The following is a 17340-nucleotide window of genomic DNA, read 5'->3' on the forward strand; positions in this document are numbered from 1 at the left end:
GGGAGAAATGCCACATGTAGGTGATGGGGAGGAAGGCAGCAAATCACACTGCCATGTGTGTTCCTATGCAACAATTTTGCATGTTCTTCACATGTACCCCAAAACCTAAAATACAATAAAATAAATAAATGGGAAAAAAAAATAAAAAAAAAATAAAAAAAATACATTTGCTTGAGTAGATAAACGTTCACAAGAGAATGGAAAAACAAAGATTTTCTTTTTGGAATAGAGATAATAAGAGGAATCTTGGACAGGCACAGTGGCTCGTGCCTGTACATCAGTTACATGGGAGGCTGAGATGGGAGGATTGCTTGAGCCCAGCAGATGGAGGCTGCAGTGAGCTGAGATTGCATGACTGCACTCCAGCTTGGGTGACAGAGCAAGATCCTGCTTCCAAAAAAAAAAAATCTGGATACACTGGCTCACGCCTATAACCCCAGCACTTTTGGAAGCCAAAGCAGGCAGATCACCTGACGTCAGGCATTTGAGTCCAGCCTGGCCAACATGCTAGACAGTAGAAATCCTTTCTCTATTAAAAATACAGAAAAACAGCCTGATGTGGTGGTGCACATCTGTAATCCCAACTACTCTGGAGGCTGAGGCACGAGAATTGCTCAAACACAGAAGGTGAAAGTTGATGAGACTCTCAGTGAGCCGAGATGGTGCCACCACCCTTCAGCTGGTTGACAGAGTGAAACTCTATCTCAAAAATTAAAAAAAGAGGAATCTATCTGTCCCCCACCCTCACTACATTGAAGCTATTTGCCGAAAACTTGATAGTTATTATTGCTGATGATTTCATGGTGACCTCTTTCCTCCTCCAGTGCATCCCAGCCAGCTCTGAGGGTGGAGCAGGGAACTGCGTGTGATTCCTTCTACTTGGGGATTATGCTGAGAGCTTCACATCTGAAGAGAGAGCTGTACGTGTTAGCCACAGAGCCAACAACAGGCATTACATGTTGGCAAGATAAAGACCAAATGCGTGATCTGTGAGCTCGTAGGTATCAAATCATGTATATGATGACAGTCATGAACATATTGAGGACTGTGCTGAAATCAAACATTTTGTATATTCTTCTAAAGCAAGAAGCAGCTGTAAGGTCAGAGTTCCCTACCATTTTTCTACCCTAATTTGTTTACACTTATAAAGGTCTTCTCGACCTTTCTTGCTTCTTTGACTTTATTTTACCTTTTGTGGATTTATAGCCAAGATTTAAAGCAGTGAAGCAGTGTTTAGATAAAAGATAACCTCAATTATCTGTGAGGCCAGATGGGAAATATACATGATTAGAATACTGCATTCCAAATGAAACAAATCTATAATTGTATTTGGTCTTGTAGCATTTTGCAATTTCTGCTTTAGATTTTCTATATGTCCTTTGTTTGACACCATCAACTTTTTGAGTACATTAGCACTGTGGTGTGTTGCATGAGGACTTGTTAAAGTCCTGAGAGAGAATTATTGTTGTAGGCCTCGTTTCCCTGTTAGGACTATGGACCTCATTAGCTCCACATGCTGGCAATTCAAATGATCTGATTCCCTTTTAGCTTTTTATTTCTTTCTTGTTTTCTTTTAAGAAATATTAGGTGGAGCCAACACATCTTATGAGAAAGATGTTTTTAAGTTAGAATGTATCATTCCTGAGAGGTTAGGATGAATCAGCTTCTCAGCCTACATAGTAAAGTGCATTTATTGGGGCACAGAGCATTGCAGTAGGTAGAGAATTAAACTGGGATAAAGGACTAGGTTTTAATCAGGCCTTCTCATGACTCAATGTGACCTTGACTAAGTGATTTTATTTCTCCAGAGTTCAGTTTTCTTCTCCAGAATAATGGGCCAGATCACATCGAAAAGATCTTCCAATTTTTAAAATTGTGATACAATATACATCCCATACAGCTGACCATTCTTAAATGTGCAGTTCAGTGGTATTAAATCCATTCACCTTGTTGGGCAACCATCACCAACATCTATCTCCAGAACTTTTCATCCTCCCAAACTGAAACTTCATAGCCATTAAACTATAACTCCCCATTTCTCCCTGCTCTCAGCCCCTGGCAACCACTATTGTGCTTTCTTAAAATGAAGACTCCCCTTGCCACCTGCCTTTTTTAACTTTTATTCCAGGTTCAGGGATATATGTGCCATCTTGTTATATAGGTAAACTCATGTCATGGGGATTTGTTGTACAGATTATTTCATCACCGAGGTACTAAGCCTAGTATTCAATACTTTGCTCTTCTCCCTCCTCCCTCCCTCCACCCTCAGGTAGGCTGCAGATTCTGCTGTCCCCTTTTGTGTCCATGTGTTCCCATCATTTAGCTCCCACTTATAAATGAGAGCCTGCGGTATTTGGCTTTCTGTTCCTGCAAAGGCCATAATCTCATTCTTTTTTATGGTTAATGCCCCTTTTAATTCAAGGTTCCTTTAAGGCTTTCACCAGGTAAGTTATAGTTGTAGTTTTGTACAGAATAAGGAAGAGAAAAAATGAATATCTAACAGTTGAAACAGACATGCAATCACTAGATCAGATCCTGGCCAAACTTGTTAAAGTCTTGAGAGAATAGCTTAATGATCATGTGGTGCATCAGTTCTAAAACTAGACTGGAAACTTTGCAAAGTCTGTGTCTCACATAAGATACATAATAACCATATGCAATGTACAAATCTTAATTGAGTTCTGTTTTGAAAAAGCCAGCTATAAAAAACAAAACTGGGGAGAACGACTAAAATCTGAAGAGTGAATGAGAGTAGGGAATTCCTTCTTAAATTTTCATAGGTGTAACAGTATTGCAGTTATATATGAGAATGTTCTTATTCTTAGAAGATGTACTCCAGTATTTAGAAGGTGAAGTGGCTTGAACTCAGGTGGTAGATACATGGATGTTTACTGTATTGTTATTTCAAACTGATTGATTGTAAATTTTCATAATGAAAATTTAGGAAGAGGAAAGGTTTGCCTCCCAAAGCCTATCTCCTTGACATTCTTTTTCTTTTTTCGTTTTTTTTTTTAGACGGAGTCTTCCTCTGTTGCCAGGTTGGAGTGCAGTGGCACAATCTCAGCTCACTGCAACCTCTGCCTCCTGGGTTCAAGCAGTTCTCCTGCCTCAGCCTCCTGAGTAGCTGGGATTACAGATGTGTGCCACCATGTCCAGCTAAGTTTTGTATTTTTAGTGGAGGCAGGGTTTCTACTAATCAGAGTAGATCTGATTTCTCACTCCAATTTATCATCCAAACATTGATTCTGCTGGAAGGATTTGTCTGGATGTTCTCAAATTGCCACCAAAACTGAGTTGTGGGTAAATGGTTGACTCTAAAGCATTCTTTTTGCTTCATCTAATAGAGTATCAAATCCTAATCTAAAAGCATCTGTTTGTCTGTTTGCGTATAGGGTGCTTGGAGGCCATTCCTCAACATCGCAACTCTGTTGACCTCTATTCAGCTGCTCATGTCAGAACCCAAACCTGATGACCCACTCATGGCTAACATAGTAAATATCCGCATTTCCCTCTGCAACGCTTATCCTACCTTGTCTATACTGCTAACTGCCCCTGTGTGAGGACTTGTCTGTACCGGTAACTCCCCCTGTGTGAGGACTTGTCTATACCACTAACTCCCCCTGTGTGAGGTCTTGTCTATACTGCTAACTCCCGCTGTCTGATGATAGCTGCAGCAGCTCTAATTGACCACTGCAAAGCTTTTTTTTTTTTTTTTAAATAAAGATGGGGTTTCACCATGTTGGTCAGGCTGGTCTCAATAACCTGACCTCAAATGATCCACCTGCCCTGGCCTCCCAAGTGCTGGGATTACAGGCGTGAGCCACAATGCCCAGCCTGCAAATCTTTTTTTCTCCCTTACCTCTTTTCTTTGATTTTATCTCAGTCCTTAGAATTTGAATATAATAAGCCAGTCTTCCTCAAGAATGCCAGGCAGTGGACAGAGAAGCATGCAAGATAGAAACAAAAGGTATAATGTTTGTTACTATTGTCAGTTTATTAAGTATATATAGTGTAATGTATCTATATATAGCTTGCAAAATTCCTACTGAACCCATGGATGACTAGTTGATCTTTTTCTCCTATTGCAACATTCAAAATAATCATTCAGCAAAATGGCCTAATAGCTGAGCCAACTGAAGGTGCCTCATAACAGGTGTCATCTATTGGCAACGCTAGCGGGCAGGCAGCATCTGGCTAACCAGGGATAGCGGGGTGGTGTCTCAGATTCTTTTTTTCTAAGTTGTCCTTTTAACACTGAGAAGAATCTATATTTGCAGGGACTAGTTGCCGAAACAGGGGGGAATCTTACTTTTCTTATGGGACTTCTCAGGGAAGGGTGTTGAAGGAAAAACTTCAGGTCGATAGAATTTCCTCATTTAGCAAAATACAAATTACAGGAACATGGAAATTAGCACATGACAGTTCTTGCTGAGTTACACCATCCTTCAGATTGAGTTAAATGGTAGTTATGTAACTTTTGAAAAGAAATACAAATTAAAACATATAAAATATTGAGAAATATGTTTTTGAGAGACTATCATATGTACAATGCAATATATAAATCTTGCAACAAAGAAGTACATGGAAATAATCTGACAGAGGTTCGTTTTTCTCCATCCTGGCATTTTTGCAAACCTTGCTATATTTCACCCTATCTCCTCCTTTTTAGGCTGATGAGGAATAAACGCTTGATAATCCACCAGATGCTTGTGACTCCAAAGCACATAACTCAACACAGAAAAGGAAGGTCAGTCAGCTAGCAGGCATAGAAAAGAAATTTCATCCTGATGTGTAGGGGATTTGTCCTGGTCCACCTTAGTTAACGTGTTCTTTGCCAAGGTGATCTAAGTTGCCCACCTTGAATTTTTAAAAAATATATTTGATGACATAATTTTTGTGTAGTTTTCTTATCTTATACATACGTATTTTTAAATCTTTTAAACCTGAAAAATAAATATTCATTTAATGTTGAGTATGTGTTTATCCTGACTGTGCGTCTGGGAGTAAGCTGGCCAGAGAGGTACATAATCAGAATGTTAAAATATTGAGAATTGTTGTCCTTTACTTTGCCAACTTCCCAGCAACACTAGGGACATTGAATGTTTGACACAGACATAAAATAGCTGTAGAAACAATTCAATTACCCTTGCACTTTCAGGGATTGTATCTTTTCTGACATTTAAAATAAAGTGGGAAGATGATAATAGATCTTTTTGCAAATTTTTAATTTTTTTTCAGCTTTTACTTTTTGTGATTTACATAGCTGACCAGAATTACTGTGATAAAACTTTCATTTGTTCAGCAAATACTTATTGAACACCTACTATTTGCCAAGTATTATGCTAGTGTTTGAGAATGAAATGGTAAGAAAATTAGATGTGAGATTAACCAAATACTCATACAAATTTAAGTTGGGATTTCCTCTCTCCAGCATCATTTTATGGCAAGTACATTCTGGAAAATTTGGTGCCAAACTTGAATTCCCTAGTCATGATTCTATGATACACTTGACTTACCTTTATAATTCTTTATAAATGACAGAGATAACAGATTTGAGCATAAATCTGCTGAAGTAGGAAGAGGTCACGCAGGCCAAGTGAAGACTTTCTGCAGAATGTATTATAGATGTTGGACCTGCGCAGGCAGGTAAAGAAAGACTGTGATACCCTCGTGTATATCCCAGTGTAGCAATGATGGTTTTTACCTAGGCTAGGCACCATGCATGTAAAATGCATCTCTGAGAAGGCAACTCTCATTCAAGGTACCTATGAGTTACCTTGTACTCTTTACTGAGCAGCAGTCTGCCGTATCACCCTTGTGGTGTCTGGACCCATGCAAAGAAAACAAGAAGCATGAATTTATATAACCCATTAATGACAGGTCATGGCAAAAGCTACAAATACAAATTTCTAACCTCTACAGAATATTTGGACCCACTTTTCAAAATCAGTTACTGGTCTCTTTTTAAAGCCCAGGAATAAATTTTATTCCAGGCTTGTCTCCTATGCTTACGCATATTTAAGTCAGGTTTGGAATTCCTAGATACCGTTAGTCTATCAATTACAGTTGCAAGAGAAATTCAACTCAGACTGGCAATAATGAAAGAAGTTCACTGCCTTACTAAACAGAAAGTCTAGGGGTAGAGTGAACGTCTGGATTGGTGGATTCAAAGGCTCAACAATATCAAAATGTTGGTCTCTTTCCTTCTGCCATTCATAGTATCATCTTTCTCTTAGTCTGTTTGTTCCTGAAGTTTCTTCCCCTCCTAGGGTGACTACCAGCAGCAGTTGGGGTGATGTACTTTCTATCCAGCAGGCCAGGAGGCTCTGCTTTCCATGAAACAAAAGTCCCTGTGGACCACCTTGAAAGCAATCACTGTGGCCAGGGAAATGCCATATGCTGATTGCTCTGGGTTAATAAACACAGATACGAAGTGAGAGATGGACTTAGGAAGTAGTTGTAGGAAAAGAGCATCTCCTGTAGAACAAAACCCCTTATACTTCTATCACCACGTCTGGTCAGCTCTACCAGCTATTTTTCCCTATCCCTATTTATAACACTAGTTTAGCTGCCGTCAGCTCTCACCTGCACTTTAGTCATAGTCTTCTGTCCTATTTCCTTGCCCCCATTCTTGACCTTTGACACTCCATGCTCGTCACAGCAGCAAGAATAATCATTTGATGATGTAAATCAGATTTGCCTTTATTCCTTCAAGTGACTTCATCTTGCAATTAAAAGCCTAGTCTCCTTCCCTGACACATAAGACCCCACATGATCTGGCATCTGCTTGCTTTATCTATCTGTCCTTATTACCATACCCTCAGCCCCATATACCTTACACTCCTCCAGCTACACAGACCTCCTTTCAATCTCTTGAACATGCCTAGCTCATTCCTACTTCAGGGATTTCACAGATGCTATTTCCTCTGCCTCCTACATTCCCCAGGATAGTCTCAGCTTGAATGTAGCCGCCTCAGAAAGTCTTGTCTATCCCATCTAAAGAAGTCCTATAGCCTCCAGCACTCTCTGGTCCATAGCCTATTTTTACCCTAATAAATGTTCTTTGCAACACTTGTACCTGTCTGGAAATGTGTTCATTTTTTAGTGTGCATATTGTCTCACTCTGAGTGCTGGGGATAATGTGGCTACAAGAAACTTTTGTCTCTAATCACAAGAAACACCCAGAGCCAAAGGCATTAGAAGTCATCCAACCATGTCTTTGCCTGAAGTACAGAGGGTTGGGCTAGAGAACAGAAGTGACACGCCTGAGAATTTAAAAGCCCAGCTCCCTACTCCCAGCTCAGGGAAGGATGGGAAAGGGCTGAAAACACGGACTTAGGTCAAGATGACCCAGTTGCTGCTCTGGCAGTGCTGCTTTCAAGTTATGTGACCTTAGATTTCTACTTAGATTTTCTATTTTTTCAGGTTTTGCCTCTGTAAAAGATGATGATGATGCTTAAGACTCATGAGGTTGTGGGGAGGCTTGAATGAGATGATGCATATAAAGCATCCAGTGCAGGGCCTGGTACATCGCTGACATTTATCAAGTGCTTAGCAGGGGACGGAGACAGTGATCCAACCATAGGTGGGTCTTAAGGAGCTGCCTTGCCCACTGCCTACCTGGCACTCTGCTCTGTTTCTAGGATAAGCAAACTGAGCCGTTTCTCAACTCCAAACCCCTAATTAAAGGGAGATGGCATCCACAACTGATGATATAAGCAGTGCAGATTCCAAGCTCCCCTCTCCTGCTGTCCCCAACCCCCCTCTACCTCTTCTCAAAAGCTATCTAAATGAGAACAGATTTTACCACCCACCTTGTGGGCAGACTCAGCTGAGGCTGGAATTAGCTATTTATCCTTCAGCTGCTTCGGGAATTCAACACATACAAATAAAGCTCCTTTTCCAGCCAAGTGTGTATTTTTCCATCAATGTGTGGCCCCCCTGCCCAGGTTGTGGCAGCCCGAGGGAGAGAAAGACAAGGAAGGTTTGGGGACTTTGATTTCAGAACCTGCTCCCTGGGACAGCTGGCTGCAAGACATCTACAGTCCTGGACCACACTGGGCTGCCCACAAAGCCCGGAAGAGGTTGGGGTGAGGGACACAGACATGCTACACACAGAAACAACACGTTACACTTTCTCCTCATCTTGGCAAGTCACCCCTGCCTCCTGCCATGGGCCCCAGAAAGCATCCATCCCTCTCTCCATCTCCTAGTTTACATCATGGGTGACAGGTTATCCAGAATGTCTCACTCATTCCACCGGCCCTCCCACACCACTACAGCATTTCTCCCCTTAATGTGCTTGTTCTCTTTGTTCACCTTTTTCCCTGATCCCACATCCCCATAGAGTGTGTCCCCTTCCTTCCACTGTCTTCCTCCTTTAACTAAGACCCTGAAACTCTGTGCTTTGAACAAAGGTCTGCTCTGATGGTTCCTTCCCTCAAACCTTCCATCAGAGGCAAATTTTCTAGGAGGTGAGGGTCTCCAGGTTCTCTCGGGGCCTGGGAGTTATTGTCATGTACTAAGCTAAACCCATCATATGAAAAAATCTCCTTTTTTTCACCCCTGATATGTAATCTAACTCTGTCACCCAGACTGGAGTGTAGTGACATAATCTTGGCTTACTGCAACCTTTGCCTCTCAGGTTCAAGAGATTCTCCTGCCTCAGCCTACTGAGTAGCTGGGATTACAGGCATGTGCCATCATGCCCAGATAATTTTAGTATTTTTAGTAGAGACAAGATTTCATCATGTTGGCCAGGCTGGTCTCGAACTCCTGACCTCAGGTGACCCACCTGCCTTGGCCTCCCAAACTGCTGTGATTACAGGCATGAGCCACTGCACCCAGCCTGGCAGATGGTTTTGTGATAGGATTTGGGTAGAATGAAAATCACAAGGGGTTAAAGTACTATGAGGCAACTGGACTCTCTTACTCACTATGGATTATTTTTATTTTTGAGATAGAGTCTTGCTCTGTAGAGTCTCACCCAGGCTGGAGTGCAGTGGCACAATCTGAGTTCACTGCAACCTTCGTCTCCCAAGTTCAAGTGATTCTCCTGCCACAGCCTCCTGAATAGCTGGGATTACAAGCACCCACCACCAAGCCCGGCTAATTTTTGTATTTTTAGTAAAGACCAAGTTTCACCATTTTAGGTTGGTCTCGAACTCCTGACCTCATGATCTTCCCACCTCAGCCTCCCAAAGTGCTGGAATTACAGATGTAAGCCTCTGTGCCTGGCTGACTACGCATTATTTTAAATGCACCAGATACCCCTCCTCAAGATGTAATGTTATACTATGAATGTTATGGGGAGAAACTGCCCAAATAAACAGGCCAGCCCTCACACTGAGAACAGGAATAAAGAGTAGCCTATTTTGAGCCTGCCTTTTAAAAAACACTTGCATTTCAGGAAAATATCCAAAAATATGCCCAACAATGTTGCCCTGTTGGTTCCAAAGACCTCCAGAAATTTCGGAGCATAGGATGATGGTAAGAAGCATCAAAGCAGAAAGTACCTCTCTCTGCATGCGAGAAACCAACATTTAAGTGCTCCTTAATGCAAGGAAAGGTCTCTGTTAAGCAAGTGAGGTGTGGAAGGAACCAGAGCCCACCAGAAGCATCTTGGTAACCAACTGCTGGCCCAAACCTTTCCTACTTACATGGAACAGTGGAAAGTGCCAACGGGGTTCTCACTATGAATGTCTTCATATTTCTCATAGGTTCCTTGCTTGTGCCTGGCATTAACATAGTCCACCAGCTCTTGGATAGTTATGGCATGGAGACCTGGAGCATGCACCGAGTCCCAGTCTAAGGCAGGAGGGAGTGAGAACAGGGTGATCTCATTGAAGGGATCTGGGTGGCCATTCACCTGGGGTAGGAACTGGAAATTCTAAGTGGCGAGATCAATTTTGACGTACCCACCCAGGTTTTCTGGAAGACACTCCCTGGGCAGGTGCTGCATGACCTCAGATGTCTTTAATATCTGAATCTGGAAGGCCACAAAGAACCATGTGAGTATGTGGGGGGAGGAAAAGGCATACAGAGAGTGACAAAGAATAAATGTGTTTCTATGAGGTTTGGAGCGTGGGAGGAGATTTTCTTGAAATACAAGAAAGGTATACTCGTAAAAGTTGTAAACTGCATTTCATCTGCCTGAGATTTAAGTCCTCTGAATTTGCCAGATAAAAGCATGAACTCACTGAATGTATATAAAATTCACTCCTGGAATTAGGGACATTATTACACATTTTCTGAAAGGATGACATCATAAGCAAAGCCTTTATACTATTAACAAGGCTCCTGGCATTGGTGCGTGCTGGTACTCTTTTCTTTTGGGAACTAAGAATGCATGAGTAGTCGTTATTTTTGTCAACCTCATACTCAGACAACCAATTCTAAGGCCTGTTAGCTTGTGTTTTACTCAGCTTGATATAGGGGTTCACAAAAATAGGATTATCTATGAAAGCAAGCCACCCAGAGGCAGGGTAGCCCAGGAAAAATGTTAGATGACACTTTTTTTTGGAGACAGCGTCTCACGTTTTCACCCAGGCTGGAGTGTAGTGGCATGATCACAGCTCACTGCAGCCTCAACATCCTGGGCTCAAACAATCCTCCCACCTTGTCCCCTCAAGAAGCTGGGACTACAGACACACACCACCATCCCTGGCTAATTTTTTGTAGTAATAATAAGACTTAATTCTGCTCCCTGCTTGGACACTGCCATGCTGGAACAAACTAGCTTAACTGGTTCTCCTTAGGATCTCTGTGGAATGGGAATGCTGTTCCTCCTAAAATCTTATCTCTTTTGCATCCTCTCTTCTTGGAATGCCTTCTTTTCCTCCTCTGCCTCTTCATGGACCAGCAGAGCTCACCTATTCTGTGAAGTCTTCCCTGGCTGCCTCAGGCAATATGCTCCTCTGCGTTCCTGCAGAGCCAAAGTTCACACGTGTATCTCTGTGTTCCCTATCAAGACCATGAGCTCCTTGAGGGTAAAGACTGTCTCACTTGTAATGACTTTCCACAGCCTCCGGTGTGGGAACTTAGTGCTTCAGGCTCCCCAGCGACCCCCGACTCTCCTTAAAAATCAGCAAGGGGAGTGGGGGAGGCCAAAGGAAGCCGAGATCCCCTGCGAGGTGGTCGAGTGGCTGGCACACAGTCAGATCTGCAGCATCAGGGACCTCCAGCGACTCCTGGAGATAGACTCCGGAGTGAGGAGGCTTTGGACGCCAGCTTGAGAGCTCACGGGGTCCATGCCACCAAGCATGCACCTGAGAAGCGGCCCCTGCCCATTCGAAGGAAGAGAATTATTGAGGAAGTCGTGCCCGCTGTCTACAAGGCCAGGACGGTCATTTATGAGATTCCTCGGAGCCAGGTTGACCCCACGTCCACCAACTTCCTGATCTGGCCCCCGTGTGTGGAGGTGAAGCATTGCACTGGCTGCTGCAACACTAGCAGCCTCAAGTGTCAGCCCTCCCGCGTCCACCACTGCAGCATTAAGGTGGCCAAGGTGGAATACGGCAGGAAGAAGCCAAAATTAAAAGAAGTCCAGGTGAGGTTAGAGGAGCATTTGGAGTGCGCCTGCGCGACCACCAGCCTGAACCCAGATTATCGGGAAGAGGACACGGATGTGAGGTGAGGATGAGCTGCAGCCCTTTCCTGGGACATGGATGTACATGGCGTGTTACATTCCTGAACCTACTATGTATAGTACTTTATTGCCAGTGTGTGGTCTTTGTTCTCCTGCGTGAAAAACTGTGGCCAAGAACACTCTGGAGAACAAAGAGACAGCGCACATTTGTTTAATGTGACATCAAAGCAAGGATTGTAGCACTTGGTGAAGCAGTAAGAAACTTCCTTGTCAAAGAGAGAGAGAGAAAACAAAACCAGAAAACGTGACAAAAACAAAACGGACTCACAAAAATATCTAAACTCGACGGGATGGAGGGTCGTTCCTGCAGGATGGAAGTGCAGAGGTCTCGACAGGCTGGATTTCTATCCGGGTGGTTACAGGTGCTTTTCTGCAGAGGATGCAGAGCCTACTTTGGGAATGACTCCAGAGGGATGCTGGCGGGCTCTGCAGGGGCACACAGAAAGTAGGAATGTCTCGGAAACTGCCACTTGAACTTTAGAAACCACACCTCCTCGCTGTAGTATTTAAGCCCATACAGAAACCTTCCTGAGAGCCTTAAGTGGATTTTTTTTTACACCATAAAGTGATTATTAAGCTTTCCTTTTTACTCTTTGCCTAGCTTTTTTTTTTTTTTTTAATTATCTCTTGGATGACATTTACACCGATAACACACAGGCTGCTGTAACTGTCAGGACAGTGCGACGGTATTTTTCCTAGCAAGATGTAAACTAATGAGATGTATTAAAATAAACATGGTATACCTACCTATGCATCATTTCCTAACAACAACAACAACAAAAAAGACTGTCTCCCTTAATTTTTAATGATCAGGAACCAGTGCGTGGACTACAAAAAGTGCTTAATATATTGTTAGTTTATACATGCATGTATCATTCCTATAATTCAAGTGCAAGAACTTGCCTATGGAGTAATCTCAAAGAGTTACCTTAGAAAAGATCACTCCAGCCAGCAAGGTAGCTCACTCCTGTAATAGCAGCACTTTGGGAGACCGAGAAGGGTGTGTCACCTGAGGTCAGGAGTTTGAGACCAGCCTAGCCAATATGATGAAACCTCATCTCTACTTTAACAATATAAGCATTAGCTGGACATGGTGGCAGCCTGCAACCCCAGCTACTCAGGAGGCTCAGGCAGGAGAATCACTTGAACCTGGGAAGTGGAGGTTGCAGTCAGCTGAGATTGCACCATTGAACTCCAGCCTGGGTGACAAGAGTGAAGCTCTTTCTCAAAAAAAAAAAAAATGACAAGAAAGAAAAGATCTCTCCTACTCTGAATCATTAGGTCTCTAAATGGATGTCACAGAACAAAATATCCTCACTGTCATATGTCCTATCTTAATGGCTGCAATCAGTAACTAAGACCATAAATCTTTTAATCATGAAACTGTCAGGAGATTATAACAGAATTAAAGTTTTTGGTTTTATTGTAGCAATGGAGTCTCACTATGTTGCTCAGGCTGGTTGGTCTCGAACTCCTGGACTCAAGCCATCTCGCTGCCTCGGCCTCCCAAAGTGTTAGGATTATAGGTGTGAGCCACTAGTCTTAGCCCAGAATTAAGGTAATTTCAAATGCTTTTAAAATTAGGAAGAAACAAGAAGTTTTGAGAAAAAAATGCCAGGAATAAATGTAGAAAGAGACATAATGAAAAACTCCCCTCCACAGCCCTGGTGGTCAAAGGGATTGAATGATGTTTCCAGTTGAACAAATTCAAATGCCAGTTCAGCTAATGCAGTTATATTACAAGCTGCTAAATATTAAAGGGCTATTCAGCACTAGGAAAAATTTTGGAAGTAGTAGCCATCCCTAAGTTACCTCCAGGACACATTCCTTCAGTATCATCTTATGCAAGGTGCTAGAGAAAGTGAGAGCCAGATAAACTGTGTCTTTTTTCAAACTTCAAGAAGCTTGTAGGACAGTAAGAGAGGCAGTCTGTATGAGCTGACTAATGCATCAGGTAGATAATGTGAGTGAATGCACTAACAGAGGCAGAACGTGCTCTAGGAGACATGCCAGGAAGATGTTTTGAAGGTAGAAAATTAATTGGGAGGAATTCACCAGTAGAGATGAGAATGTGTCTATTCACCTCCAAACAAAAAAGGGAGAGCTTGCCTTACCCTCTCCCGAACTTTGTCCTTCAGGAGGAGGCTGATGATGGAATAGGGCACTCGGAACCATATGGGTGCCCCCACAATCAGCACCTTCTTCAAACGAGCTGGAAAGGCTCCCTGTGGAAAAAACACATGAGGATTGGAGTGCAATGGAACCTGTGATTCTTCAGGCCCACAGTTTTTGTTTTCTGCTCTTTCCATTCTTACCCAGCATGGGGAGTCTACAGCCTAATTCAGGTTTAACTCAGCAACCAGAAGAAAACAAATTAAGAAATTAGAAGCTGATTTTCCTTTAGAAATAACAATGTTAAGTTCTTGGCTACAGTAAGTTTTATGGGTCAAAACTATTCTGACTTCTCATCTCAACAGAAATCCTACACACATCACATATCAGCATACATATATGCCTCCTGAAAAAGATCTGTTACTAAAACTTCAAGGAAAAATGAGATCTAAATGAACTGAATATTAAACATTTCTCAATTTGGCGCAGTGGCTCATGCCTATAATCTAGGCACTTTAAGAGGCTGAGGTGAGTGGATCACTGGAGGTCAGGAGTTCAAGATCAGCCTGGCCTGGCCAACATGATGAAACCCGTCACTACTGAAAACACAAAATCAGCCAGGCGTGGTGGCATGCACCTGAAATCTCAGCTACACGGGAGGTCAAGGCAGGAGAATCACTTGAACCCAGGAGGCGGAGATTGTAGAGAGTCGAGATTATGCTGCTGCATTCTGGCCTGGGCAACCAGAAGGAAACACCGTTTCAGAAAAATAATAATATGGCTGAGCATTGTGGCTCATGCTTGTAATCACAGCATTTCTAGAGGCTGAGGTGGGCAGATCACTTGATGTCAGGGGTTTGAGACTAGCCTGGTCAACATGGTGAAACCCTGTCTCTACTAAAAATACTAAAAATATGATTAGCCAGGTGTGGTGGCACGTGCTTGTAATCCCAGCTACTCAGAGGGTGAAGCAGGAGAATCACTTGAGCCTGAAAGGTGAAGGGTGCAGTGAGCTGAGATCATGCCACTGCAGTCCAGCCTGGGCAACAAGAGTGAAACTCCATCTCAAAATAATAATAACAATAAATAAAAATTTAAAAATTAAAAAAAGTTCTCTTTTGTAAGTTTTCATTCAGTCTGATATTCATGTATGTATAATCTTTTTTATCTATTATTTCATCTATGTATTTACCAATCAATAAACATATTCTAATGTGCACTATGGCAAAGGAAACACCCTGATCCACACAAGATATAAAGATGAAAACTCACTTATTCCTAAACCACAGTGCTTAGTTTTTTGGTTTGACTTGTTTGGTTGCAGTGAGCCGAGATCACGCCACTGCAGTCCAGCCTGGGCAACAAGACAGAAATCATCTCAAAATAATAAAAATAAATAAAAATTTAAAAATTTAAAAAATTTTCATAAGTTTTCATTCAGTCTGATATTTGTGTATGTATAATCATTTTTTATCTATTAGTTCAACTATGTATTTACCAATCAATAAATATACTCTAATGTGCACTATACAAAGGAAATACCTGACCGACACAAAATATAAAGATGAAAAATCATTCATTCCTAAACCACAGTGTTTAGTTTTTGGTTTGGTTGGTTTTCCTGTTTTTGTTTTGTTTTATTTTTGAGACAGGGTGTTGTTCTGTTGCCCAGGCTGGAGTGCAGTGGCACAATCACAGCTCACTGCATCCTGTACCTCCCAGGCTCAGATGATCCTCCCATCTCAAGCTCCCAAGTGGCTGGGACTGCACCACTACACTCAGCTAACTTTTGTATTTTTAGTAGAGACAGGATTTCGCCATGTTGGGCAGCCTGGTTTCAGACTCCTGACCTCAAGTGATCTCCCTACCTTGGCCTCCCAGAGTGGTGGGATTATAGGCATTGAGCCAATGCTCTGAATCTGAAGTTTTTAATTTTAATATGGTTAAATGTATTAATGTTTTCTTTTCTGGTTAGTGTGTTTTTGTGTCTTAAATTCTTTTCTATTTTAATGTCAGAAAAATTACTATTTTTTTTTACTGCTGTATGACTGATTTCATCATGTGTATTAATTTTTCTAAGTTGGTTTTCTAATGGGAAAATATACACAGCAAAATTGACCTTTTAAACCATTCTAAGTGTACCATTATTGGCATTAATATACTCACAATCCAGCCATGGCCACTATTCATTTTCAGAACTATTTCACCATTGCAAACAAAAACTTTGTACCCATTAAACAACTATTCCCATTCCTGGCTCCCCCTAGTCCCTGGTAACCTCTGTCCTACTTTCTGTCTACGTATTTTCCTATCTTAGGTCCTCATGTTAGTGGAATCCTACTATATTTGTCCTTTTTTGTCGGGTTTATCCTATTTAGTAGAATGCTTTCAAGGTTAAACCATATTGTGGAATGTCTCAGAATTATATTGCCTTTTTTATTGCATTTTATGTTTTGGGGTACATGTGAAGAACATGCAAGATTGTTGCATAGGTACGCACATGACAGCATGATGTGCTGCCTTCCTCCCCATCACCTATATCTGGCATTTCTCCCCATGATCTCTCTCCCCAACTCCCCACCCCCTGCTGTCCCTCCCCTATTCCCCCCAACAGACCCCAGTGTGTGATACTCCTCTTCCTGTGTCCATGTGTTCTCATTGTTCAACACCCACCTATGAGTGAGATTTTCTGTTCTTGTGTCAGTTTGCTGAGAATGATAGTTTTTTAAGGCTGCATAGTATTCCATGGTGTATATGTACCACATTTTCCCTGTCTAGTTTATCATGGATGGGCATTTGGGTTGGTTCCAGGTCTTTGCTATTGTAAACAGTGCTGCCATGAACATTAGTGTGCATGTGTCCTTAGTAGAATGATTTATAATCCTTTGAATATACACCCAGTAATGGGATTGTTGGGTCAAATGAATTTTTATTTCTAGGTCTTTGAGGAATCGCCATACTGTCTTCCACAAAGGTGGAACTAATTTACACTCCCACCAACAGTGTAAAAGTGTTCCTATTTCTCCACATCCCCTCCAGCATCTGTTGTCTTCAGATTTTTCCAGTGATGATGAGCATTGCTTTCTTTTTTTTCCCTATTTATTTATTTTATTGCATTTTAGGTTTTGGGATACATGCGAAGAACATGCAAGTTTCTTGCATAGGTACACACATGGCAGTGTGATTTGCTGCCTTCCTCCTCATCACCTACATCTGGCATCTCTCCCCTTGCTATCTCTCCCCAGCTCCCCACCCCCCACCATCCTTCCCCTATTTCCACCCAACTGACCCCAGTGTGTACTGCTCCCCTCCCTGTATCCATGTGTTCTCGTTGTTCGACACCCGCCTATGAGTGAGAACATGTGGCATTTGATCTTTTGCTCTTGTGTCAGTTTGCTGAGAATGATGGTTTCCAGGTTCATCCATGTCCCTACAAAGGACACAAACTCATCGTTTTTGATGGCTGCATAATATTCCATGGTGCCACATTTTCCCTGTCCAGTCTATCATCAATGGGCATTTGGGTTGGTTCCAGGTCTTTGCTATTGTAAACAGTGCTGCAATGAACATTCGTGTGCATG

General features: G+C 42.2%; 3 pseudogenes; 2 read left to right on the top strand and 1 right to left on the bottom strand.

Moving 5' to 3' along the window:
- Positions 1-888: 888 nt before the first annotated feature.
- Positions 889-4795, top strand: LOC108296571 (annotated as a pseudogene).
- Positions 4796-9655: 4860 nt separating this feature from the next.
- Positions 9656-17340, bottom strand: part of LOC108296559 — a 30411-nt pseudogene continuing 22726 nt past the window's right edge.
- LOC108296553 lies at positions 11010-11707 on the top strand (annotated as a pseudogene).

The sequence above is a fragment of the Cebus imitator genome, unplaced genomic scaffold (assembly GCF_001604975.1).
Source record: "Cebus imitator isolate Cc_AM_T3 unplaced genomic scaffold, Cebus_imitator-1.0 Scaffold724, whole genome shotgun sequence".
NCBI classification, from domain to species: domain Eukaryota; kingdom Metazoa; phylum Chordata; class Mammalia; order Primates; family Cebidae; genus Cebus; species Cebus imitator.